Source organism: Oncorhynchus clarkii, chromosome 1 (assembly GCF_045791955.1).
Source record: "Oncorhynchus clarkii lewisi isolate Uvic-CL-2024 chromosome 1, UVic_Ocla_1.0, whole genome shotgun sequence".
Taxonomy (NCBI): Eukaryota; Metazoa; Chordata; class Actinopteri; order Salmoniformes; family Salmonidae; genus Oncorhynchus; species Oncorhynchus clarkii.
This window is the reverse complement of record NC_092147.1, coordinates 60,856,297-60,869,086: the sequence shown is the minus strand read 5'-3', so window position 1 is coordinate 60,869,086 and position 12,790 is coordinate 60,856,297.

Sequence of the window (12,790 nt, the reverse complement as noted above, 5' to 3'; positions counted from 1 at the left end):
CAATAGCGCCTCTTCAACCTCAGGAGGCTGAAGAAATGTATCTTGGCACCGAAAACCCACAAACATTCACAAAATTGACAATTGAGAGCATCTTGTCGGGCTGTATCACCGCCTGGTACGGTAACTGCACCACCCGCAACTGCAGGGCTCTCCAGAGGGTGTTGCGGTCTGCCCAATGCATCACCGGGGGCAAACTACCTGCCCTTCAGGACACCTACAGCACCCGATGTCACAGGAGGCCCAAAATATCATCAAGGACAACAACCACCCGAACCAACCTGTTCACCCCGCTATTATCCAGAAGGCGAGGAAAGTACAGGTGCATCAAAGCTGGGGCCGAGAGACTGGAAAACAGCTTCTATCAGACTGTTAAATAGCCATCAGACTGTTAAATAGCCATCACTAACACATTAGAGGCTGTTACCTATATACATAGACTTGAAATCACTGGCCACTTTAACAAATGGAACACTATTCACTTTAATAATGTTTGCATATCTTGCATTACTCATCTCATATGTATACACTGTATTCTATACTATTCTACTGTATCTTAGTCTATGCCGCTCTGACATTGCTCATCCATATATTTATATATTCTTAATTCCATTCCTCTACTTGGATTTGTGTGTAGTGGGTATATGTTGTGAAATTGTTAGATATTACTTGTTAGATATTACTGCACTGTCGGAGCTAGAAACGCAAGCATTTCGCTAGACCCGCAATAACATCTGCTGAAGACCTTGTATGTGACCAATAAAAATGTATTTTATTTGAACATGGTCCGTGTCTTATTGGTGTGTAACTTCTACTGTAGTCCCCTCTGTATTATGGAGGCTTAGAAGATTGTTCCAATTGAAGAAAAGTAGGTATTAGTAAAGAGGGGATGGTGTGGGTGACTGACTGGTGTCTTTTGAGAGTGGGTAGTGTGTGTGTTGATCTATTAACATGAGGGGGGTTGGTGGATATAGTACTTTGGATGAGTGTGCTGCAAGTCCCCTGGAAAGACATGAAGACTGATGTACTGATGTACGTGAGGCATGTCCACCTGGCTGTGCAGTGCAGAAAGGACCAAAACGGTTGTCTACAAGGAGCCAGAGTCACAACCCCTCAAACCCAACATCCCTGCCAACATCGCCTTTCCCCAACACAAGAGGTTCACCAGCTGAAGAACATTCTGGAACCTGCCTGGAGCATTCATACAACACACCATCCATATTCAGTTAGACTGATGTTGTAGTATAATATAGAATGCCTAGGATGTTCACAACTGCATTGTGGTACAGATATTGCTTGCTGTTGTACATATAGTATTCAGACCCCTTGACTTTTTCCACATTTTGTTACCTTACAGACTTATTCTAAAATGGATAAAAAAAGTATTTATTTCTCAGCAATCTACACACAATACCACAATTACAAAGCGAAACAGGTTTTTCGAAATGCTAGCAAATGTCTAAAAAATACCCTATTTACATAAGTATTCAGACCCTTTGCCATGAGACTCAAAATTGAGCTCTGGTGCATCCTGTTTCCATTGATCATTCTTGAGATGTTTCTACAACTTGGAGTCCACCTGTGGTAAAATGAATTGGACATGATTAGGAAAGGCACACACCTGTCTATATAAGGTCCAACAATTGACAGTGCATTTCAGAGCAAAAACCAAGCCCTGAGGTCGAAGGGATTGTATCGAGGCACAGATCTGGGGAAGGGTACCAAAATAATTTTGCAGCAGAGAAGGTCCCAAAGAATCAGGCCTTTATGATATTGGCCAGACGGAAGCCACTCCTCAGTAAAATGAGAAACTGGTCTGATGAAACCAAGATTGAACTCTTTAGCCTGAATGCCAAGCGTCACATCTGGAGGAAACCTGGCACCATCCCTACAGTGAAGCATGGTGGTGGCAGCATCATGGTGTGGGGATGTTTTTCAGTAGCAGGGACGGGGAGTCAAGTCAGTTGTGAGGCAAAGATGAACAGAACAAAGTACAGAGAGATCCTTGATGGACACCTGCTCCAGACCGCTCAGGACCTCAGACTGGTGCGAAGGTTCGCCTTCCAACAGGACAAAGACCCCAAAACAACTCAAGAGTGTCTTCGGGACAAGTCTCTGAATGTCCTCGAGTGGCCCAGCCAGAGCTTGGACTGGAACCCAACCGAACATCTCTGGAGAGACCTGAAAATAGCTGTGCAAAGACACTCCCCATCCAACCTGACAGAGCTTGAGGATCTGCAGAAAAGAATGGGAGAAACTCCCCAGATATGTGTAGCGCCATATCTACAAAGATATGAGGCTGTAATCTCTGTCAAAGGTGCTTCAACAAAGTACTTAGTAAAGGGTCTAAATTATTATGTAAATGTGATCTGTTTTTTTTTTTTTTTATATATATTTGCAATCTGTTTTTGCTTTGTCATTATTGGGTATTGTGTATAGATTGAGGGGAAAAAATATTTAATACATTTTAGAATGAAGCTGTAACGAAACAAAATGTGGAAAAAGTCAAAGGGTCTGAATATTTTCCTTTATGTACTGTATGTCCACCCACGCTCTGACACTGGAAAAAACACAGATCAGGCCTGGCTAATACTTATACACTTGAGAGAGTATGCAACGGACCGAACTGGCCAGCGATGGGCTAGTTAGGAGCATCTGACCAATCACAGGATGCATGATCCCTTACCAAAAAGTCACAGCATTCCTGCACAAAAATAGGAAGTCCTGCAGGATATCCCAAACTGTTTTCAGGGCGACTTCCTGTAGGACAATTCCTGCAAGAATCCTGCAGGATCCTGTAGGAATCATGCAGGTAGTATTTCAGGAAAACAATCCTACAGGAATCCTCCAGAATATATATCCTGCAGGAATAGGAAGTCCTGCAGGATATCCCACAGGATTTTCAGGGCCACTTTCCTATAGGAAAATTCATGCAAGAATCCTTTAGGATCCTGTAGGAATCATGCAGGTTGTCTTTCAGGAAAACAATCCTGCAGGACTCCTGCAGAAATTTCTCAAATAAATCCTGTAGGTTTGTTTCCTGAAGAATGATTGTCTGACATGCAGGAATTGTCCTACACCAAAAGGGACCCAAAATCCTGCAGGTAATTCCACAAGGTTTCCAGGGTAATTTTCCTGTTGGAAAACCTGCTGGATTCCTTTCTCATCCTTCAGAGAATTTCATGTCGGACAATCATTCTTTCAACAGAATGGACAGATTGCACAAGATAAGATTGCATGGCAATTATATTATCCAATGAAGCCAACAGCTGATGTGTTTGATTGTCCATTTCACCCGCACTGCATAAAATATTATTTGGAATAAATATGGTAAAAGCATATTTTGTAACAAGAGTGAGAGTAATGGTGACATCACATGAACAGCTTATGTGTATTAGTGTGAAGGGAAACAGATGACTGCAATGGTAAACTTGGTGGTAGTTAGTTTTAATGTGGCTGGTACACCAACAACATCTGTGAGTATCCATGTGTGTTTAGCTATGTTTTTTAAGGGAGAAATGAGAGGCTTAAACTGTGTGTGTTGTTACTTTTGCCTGCAGTCTCACTGTTTACCGGCTCTGTCTTAACTGGGAAGAACAGGAGAGAGATGAGGCAGAGTTCAGAATATAACTGCAGAACATCTTGTGTGTTACATGAAAAACAGCAACAAAATAGTGTACATGATATATTGTAAAACACAACCTACACACCTTTATCTAGTAGACTACTGGACTAATTTATCTCCAAATGAGACAATTGGAAACAGATGACTTCGTAAATGTACTATTTTCTTATGCACGTAGCAACTCTAATGTTCTGTGGTGGCCTTCTGCTAAACTGTTAGAAATACAAGGTAAAGAATTACAGTGAAATACTAGGTGTGTGTGTGTGTGTGTGTGTGTGTGTGTGTGTGTGTGTGTGTGTGTGTGTGTGTGTGTGTGTGTGTGTGTGTGTTTTCTGTGCTCTCTGTATTATAAGTTGTAAGCGAAAAGAAGAGAACTCACATGGTGGTGGTGAAACTGTTCAAGCAAAAAGAAAGAAAGAGAAAGTCATGTTAAAATGATCCATTCCTATTTAAATCAAACTATTTGTATATTCAATTGACTTAATATATTTCATTGAAAATAATGTGATACTTCATATACATTGTCTCTGTTCCACATTGCATACTTGTTCTATCTAGAGCGTATAGCTAGTACTAAAGTCAACTGTCATTTTTCAACTGCGATTGCAAACCTATTGCAAACCTAAGAATGTGAAATGGCAAGTATGTACAAGGTTTGCCAGAAGTTCTATAAGCATACTTGGGAGGTCTGGAAAATAAAGCCTGCATATGACCATACATTTCCGTTCCCTTCGCCAGGGACGCTATCCCATAACCCCTTGCAACACAACGAATATTCCCCCAACTGCTGAATTAATGGCAGACTGAAGTAGGGTTGCCAACTTTCTCACTACCATATAAGGGACAAAAGGTCACGTGCCAGTGCACGGTGCCACGGCGGTATGGGTATGGTGTTGTGTGAATGAATACACAGTGTATATTCATACTCTTATTCAATTGGAAAGGCAAAACATTTGTATATTCCATTTAGTTTATAGCTTTACTAAAACTGTATCATTATGTAAACTTGTGAATAAACCTTAAAATAAATGATCAAAGAAATCACAATTTGGACCTTTACAGCAACAAAAAAAACAACTTTCCAAATGCAAAAGAGGAAAAAAGGGGCATGAGTCACTCACCAAGTCTACTTATTTTTTGCTGCTATTGACTGATTCAAGCAGTCCTTTCTCATCTTGCATAGCCAGGGAGAAGTCATTACATGACAAGTCACAGTTCACAGATATTTGATGTTCTTTTTTGATCAGCTCTGTGCTACATCTGTTTCTTGACTCTGACCATTTAATACCTCTCTAGGGTAGGGGGCAGCATTCGGAATTTTGGATGAAAAGCATGCCCAAATTAAACCGCCTGCTACTCGGGCCCAGAGGATATGATATGCATATAACTGGTAGATTTGGATAGAAAACACTCTAAAGTTTCCAAACCTGCAAACCTGTAAAAATAGTGCATTTCTTGTTTACATTTTATATTGACAACATTATTGTCCGGTTAAAATATTATAGAACATTTAGGCAAAAAAACACCCTGAGGATTGAATATAAACATCGTTTGACATGTTTCTATGAACTTTAAAGCATTTTTTAAATCTGACACCGTGGTTGGATTCACAAGAAGTTAATATTTAAACCTATGTAAAATAAGTTTTGTTTTCTGAATTTTTACAATTAGTATTTCTGTATTTGAATTTGGCGCTCTGCAATCTCACTGGATGTTGGCCAGATGGGACACTAGCGTCCCACATACCCTAGAGAGGTGTTAATGGTCATCAGACAGAAAATCCTCTCTACAAAGGCATTTGAGCCTGGCACACTGAGGACAAATGAGACAATCCTGAACATGTTTATCAAGTTGGCTTTCCCTAGGTTTTGGAAAACTGCCATCCACTTCTCACTGGTGGATTTTGTGGTATCCTGTCTGACTTTCTGTATTTCCTCCCGGCTAGCACAAAACTCATCATAGAATTGGTCCATACTGACCGTCTCTGTCATTTTGAGGGCAACCACCACCTGCTCCAGGAGAGCAAGGAGAGCTCCTCATAGAGGTGAGAAATCAAACCACTTGTCAATGAATGTAATGACAGTGTCATAGAACTTCAAATCCTGTTGCTGCTTGGACCTTTCTGCTGACAATTGTTTGTCCATCAGCTGCTTGGTCTGGTATCGGATTTTTTTTTCTTCTCCTGTTTCAGCTGAAGCATCTTAATTTTGAACTTTTGGACTTCCTCGTAAACATCTGTGATGCAGAGCGTTGTTTCCTCCAGCTTTTTTACGAGTTGGTCAAAAACACACCCACTTTGTGGGAAAAGCACAGATAAATCTCAGCAGCTTCCGTTTTTTCTTCATACTCAAAAATACTCTTCAGTGTCACAGGACAGGTCTCCCCAAGGGACCTGAAGTATGATGTAAGAGCTGGCCAACTTTGCAGGAGACAATCGACAGCTGGATGAAGAGAGCGCCATCGTGTGCAAACATGTCGCAGAATTTCACGCCACTCAATGTCAACAAAGGCAAAAAAATGCACGCAGTCCCTCTCTTTGGAAAGCAGATACTGATAAGTGGCCGTAGATCTGTAAAATAATTGTTTCAATATCCACTGACAGCTGATCGCAGGCTTGCTTGCAGGCATTATGAGCTAGCTATGTGAGCTGGGCAATTAGCTTTCAGAATGCGATTGTTGGCACTGCTAAATAACTGGTAAACGGAGAGGTGTTTTCCAATTTTGTCAGTTTCCGCAGTAGACGTCACGAAGAATGCACCGATATTGCAAGCAACTTTAGCTAGCGTGGCCTTGTGCATTTCTGTGGATGCATGCTGAGTTAGGGCATTCTCCCTCTCTTCATGGCCAATTGAGAATTCCCGATGCATAAAGTACAGAAAGCTTTCGTCGAGTCACCACTGACGGGCTTAACCCACGTCTTTTTTGCTTCACATTGTTTGTTGTAGCTGCAGTCTTTTTTGCATGTTTATCCATATTTCCTTGATATGCCAAACCGACCGACCAATAACAGATATAACTTTGCAGGAATTGGCACGTTTATGCTATACTGTGATTGGATGAATATATGGGACAAGGGAGGTCCCGTATGGGACAAACCAATTTAATGGACATCCCGGCTAATACGGGACAGTTGGCAACCCTAGTCCCTGCTTTGCAGGAAATGTTCCAGTGGAATAAGGAATAACTTAGTAAAATGCAAATATGTTTATTTATTCAGCAAATTATGTTAAAATGTTCAACAAATTACTTTCATATGAATTTTGAAATGTAAATGTTAGGCCAAGCTACGTTAGCTCGTCGGACACAATGGCTAGCTAGCAGGTGATGTCATCCTGGTTATCAGCTGTTTAGGGATGCCAAGTTATTTGTGCATTTTTACATGATTAGTAAATACAATCATGCAGTGTCTGTTCACCTAACTTTCTTCTTGTCACTTCCCCTCTGTAACGATGTAGGCTGAGAGTCGGGAAGCAAGTTCAGGGAGTGAATACATTTAGTAAACAAACATGAACAGCACACCAACATGAAACAATAACACCTGGGGAAGGAACCAAAGGGAGTGACATAAATAGAGCAGGCAATCAAGGAGGTGATGGAATCCAGGTGAGTGTCAATAATCGCTGGTGCGCGTGACGATGGTGACAGGTGTGCGTAATAATCAGCAGTCTAGTGACCTAGAGGCCAGAGGGGGGAGTATACGTGACACCCTCCAGTCTTGTTTCACCATTGCATACAAAGAAAATATTTTAAATAATGAAATGATCAAATAAACTTAATCAAGCCTATGAATATGAAAAACTGTTTACAAAACTGTTTACAAAACCATTGCACATTAACAAAGGTAGTTGTGGGTCTCAGCACTGAAATTTGAGCAGTGAGGTTAATTTCTCCTCCCTTGGCTTCATGTTTCTGCTCTGTTCACCTCAGGTTGAAGCACATCCCACCCCATCACCCAGACAGATGTAAACCTCCCATCCACCAGGAAAATCACATTATCCCAGGAGTTTAGTATGGAGTTTTTTCAGCAGTGTGCAACGTCACTATGTTAGAAGTAGATCCACACATGTTATTCTCTATCATGCAGAATTGTCAGCTCATTGTAACATATGACACTCATTCTAAAATACAGACGTGGGTGATTTCTGCCCCAGGGTACTGCACTGTGTGCAAGTTTTATTCCTGCCCAGCAAACACCATGTTCAACTATTCATCGTCTACAATTTAGACCACAATGAGTTGAGTGAAGTGTACTGAACAAGCTTTTGAATGTGAATCTCCTTGATGTTCTTCACTTTGGAACTAAAAAATGTTATATTATTTTGAGACATCTACTTTATGTTCGTAATATGTTTTATTTCTTGAGTTGAGGAGGGTGAGAAAAACACAAGCAATTGTTTTTGCTCTTAAAAAAAGAAACTATAAGTGAAAATCTCTTTCTGCCTTAAATAATGACAATACCCAGTGTAAAGACCCTAAGATCATCTCTAGCTTTGTGTATTCTTTCTATGAAAATGTGTAGAAATCTTTATGAAACATGTCCATGGTCATGTTCCAATTATTTCTGATGAGTTCAAGTCGATATGTGAAGGTGAGTTTTCTATCGTAGAGATTAGAGATGTGATTAAATCTATGAAGAAGGGCAAATCACCTGGAACAGATAGGCTTTCTGTGGAATTTTATTTACACTTTTGGGAACATTTAGAGGGACCAGTATTCATCATGTTCCAAGAATGCCTATTTAAGGGTGAGATGATTGCTACCATGAAACAATGTGTGATTTCAGTAATACCAAAACCTGATAAAGATCCCCTTTTTATAGATAATTTGAAACATATTACATTATTAAATACAGATTATACAATGATAACTTTAGCACAGTGGTCACCAACCGCTCGATCGCGATCGACTTGTCGATCTCCAAGGCATTTCTAGCCGATCGCTAAACATTTATGTAAAAAAAACAACAACGATAAAGCCTTGTGTTCCTATTTTTTTGTATTCGTCTCGGGCTGTTGTTGGTAGGTGCAGCCAATTCAGCTGCCCTGCGCGCCGGGTAGGCAAACTGTTGCCATTTCATGTGTCTGAAGGTACAAACTCTGCCTTCCTGGTAGGCCTGGAGAGGAAATCTAGTGCATTATGCTACCGCTGGCCAATCAGATTGCTCAGATGACCGAGTCTGCAGTAACGTAGCAGTCATAGAAGAAAGCTACGAGAAAAATTGATACTGTGAGATTTCAAAACTTTTAAAACCATGACTACAGAGAGACTCAACGAATACAGCAAATAACTGCTGTTTAAGTTCTTACTCAGCACTGTCAACAGTTTGTATTCAACACTTTTATAAGCCATAAAATGCGCGTTCTTCCTATTTTCACTCAGTGCTACAACAAGAAGTGCAGCACTAATGAATGGAAAGGAAAGTGTATCTATAGGCGTTGTTGTTATTATTAGCGGCTTGGGACTTTTTTAATATCAAGGGAAATTTCACTTTCTCTGTTCATAGGAGTAACGAGTTTCGACATCAGCTGGGAAGTCCCTTTTTGGTCAGTGTCAGTGGAGGAAAGGGAGAGCGGAGGGATGTTGAGAGACGGACCCTCAGTCTGCTGCTCTCTCCCTCCACTGAGACTGACCATCAGATGCAGGCACCATCAACCCAGTAAAATAAAATGAAAATTATTTAAATGTATGCTCACTCAGCTGTGCCTCACAAGTAATACAACAATGGATCTATTACCGGTGTGATTATATAGCCTACCTCAAATTTTGAAATATATATATTTTTAAATGTCCCGAACAACAATGCATTGGCAGGTAAATTAAAGCAAAGCCAGCATGCGGAGATAATGGCCTATAGCTTACTGCACAAACCTCATTGCTACAGTACTGTTTTTAATTGGTTAATGTTGCATAGGCATACATTATGTAAGTCATGAAATCCGAGCGGTAGATCTCGGCATGCATTTTGACTCAGAAAGTGATGTAGACTCTGCTTTAGCTTATGCTAATCGATTTAAAATGGGCCTAAACAACCTTATTACTGAAACCCAAACTGGTTTCACGGAAGGTTGCTAAATCAGCTGTAACATTAGGTTAGTTTTAGACTTGTTACGCTGATTCAGTTGACTTAGAGGCTATTATTTTAGTCCTCGACTTTTGTAAAGCATTTGATACAATTAAACACAAATTCCTAATACATTCGTTGTACACTTTTGGTTTCGGGACTACGTTCGTCTCTGTTATCAATATGTCTTATAAAGATATTAATAGTTCTATTATGATTAATCGTAACACATCTAAAAATATTTCACATTCACCGTAGTGTACGCCAGGGTTGCCCTATTTCAGCTAACCTTTTCCTTTAAGTTGTAGAAATACTATCTATTAGCATTTTAAACAACCTTGAATTAAAAGGTATTTAAATGTGTGGAAAATACATTTTTTTAAATATCTCAATTATGAGACGATACAGCTCTGTTTCTAAAAGACCATGATCAAGTTGCTATTGCACTTAATATGATCAAATCACTCATCTGCTTCTGGTCTGGAACTTAACTTAAATAAATGCTAAATATTGTCCATATATAACTCAAATTACCAATCTGTTGAGAATATTCCAGTGAAAGATCATGTGAAATATTTAGGGGTGCACATGGCAAAAAAAACATATTGTCCGTCAACATCTCAATTTCTCTCAGTGATTAAAGAAAACAAAATCCAGCTTTAATAACTGGCTCCAGTGTGACCTCTCTATTATTGGAAGGGTTTTATTGTCCAAAGCACAAGTCACATTTTGTCTACACTGCTCTATCCCCATATGTAGCTGATCAAACCAGCAAGGATATCAACAAAACTTTCCTTGACTTTATATGGAAAAATAAACATCACAAACTTAAGAAGTCTGTAATATCAAACCAAAGAGCTGATGGTGAGCTTGAAGTACTAGATGTCATTGATATCACCAATGCCTTTAAAGTAAACTGGATAAAAAATATGTATGCTTAGCTCTGAATCTATACGATACTTCATTCCCTGTCATATTTTTATGAAATTGTGTGATCTTCAATTTTTGTGGAAGTGCAACTATTCTCCAGCAAAATTACCCATCAAACTGTCCAAATTTCATGAACAAGCCTTTTTAGCCTGGAAACTATGTTATGTCCACAACTTCTCTCCACAAGTATTTGTTCTTCCCTAAGTAGTTTGATTAAAAATATGATATTTGTGCTTGATTTATTTGATAAAGAAGGAAATATACTCTCTTATAGAAAGTTCTTACAAACATATAACTTCCCAATACATTATAAAGAATGTCATTCTATATGCAAAGCAATACCTTCAAGACTTACTCAATTAATTAAAGCTCATTTGTGTTTTGGACAACATGTCAATATAGATGCACAATAATACATTCTTAAGATAACTCTTTAACTCAAAGAACAAGATCTCTCCTGCTGGAATGCATACATTACTGAAATTGAATGGAAGAAAGTTTGGTTGCTCCCTCACAAATTGTGTATATCAAATAAAGTAAAATAAATTCACTTTTAAATCTTGCACAAACTATACCCTTGCAATAACTTGTTGTCTAAATGTATGGCCTTAGAGGACATTGTCCCGGACCTGCTGTTTTGGACTCTCTCTCTACCGCACCTAATGTCTCTAACTCGGAATGATCGGCTATGAAAAAGCAACTGACATTTACTCCTGAAGTGCTGACCTGTTGCACCCTCTACAACCACTGTGATTATTATTATCTGACCCTGCTGGTCATCTGAACGTTTGAACATCTTGGCCATGTTCTGTTATAATCTCCACCCTGCACAGCCAGAAGAGGACTGGCCACCCCTCACAGCCTGGTTCCTCTCTAGGATTCTCCCTAGCTTCCGGCCTTCCTAGGGAGTTTTTCCTAGCCATCATACTTCTACATCTGCATTGCTTGCTGTTTGGGGTTTAAGGCTGGGTTTCTGTACAGCACTTTGTGACATCGGCTGATGTAAAAAGGGCTTTATGAATACATTTGATTGATTGATTGATATGCATTTTCTGTGATAAAGAAGGGGAAACTATTATACACATTTTTTTGTGAGTGTGACTCTGTAAAGTTATTTTAGAGCGAGTTAAGTATCTACATTTTTTATTTTATTAATAAGACCCATGTATTTACAATGAAAGATGTAATATGTTATTATTCAAATGAAAACAAAACTACTGAATTAGTCATTCATGTCTTAATTCTCTCTGGTAAATTTTATACACAAAAACAAATATTTGAAATCTGTCCCCAAATGCAATATATTTTACTTGAAATCCAATATTTATCAAATCTCTAGAATTAATCAATAACAAAAAAAACATTCTTAGAACTCTATTAGAACTCTATCATAGGTTTGTACATTTGTAACCCCTGACCTAACTTTTGAAACTCAATTCATGTGTAGTGGTTTTATTATTTTACTTTAATGTTATTTTATGTTTCTTCAGAGAAAATATATGTGTAGTGATGACCCATGTTTTTTTGTTAGTGTATTATCATTTGAAAAAATATAATCTATCACCATCTGTTTGAAAACACTTCATATAGCCTAACTTGTGACAACAGTACCAAAGAGACCTGAGGAAGAAGGATATTAAACCGTATTTGTCACTTCCATGGAAGCAAAAGTTTTTGTCAAAGCTAGTTAGCTAGCTAGCAGCCAGTGCAGTGCTAGAGAACATGCTAGCTAAGCTAGCTAACTTACTCATAACTAATATTCTGAAAACACAATACAAAAACAAATTACTATGCTACCCCCTATCATGTTCATGTAAACATTTGTTGTAATTTTATGTATGTTTCTCTGACTTCTTACCTGTAAAAAAAAAAGTGTACTATGATCAGTACTTGATCTAGCTAGCTAAACTGCCTGGCAGCCATTTCCTCAACTGTCAACTGTTGCTATGGTGACCAAGACGTCACATTACCATTTGTATTCTTGTTGTAAATGGTGAAGAAGAGTTTAAAATATTTTTTGGAATCAAAAACTAGTTAGCTATATACAAAATAATGTGCACCCTCTCCCACACACGTTATCTCCTCTAGCAGTTTGACTATCTGATATGGCCCTAGGAATATCAAAACCCTAGACGATTCATCCTGAAACTGGTCCTACAGGAATTGCCATATCCTGC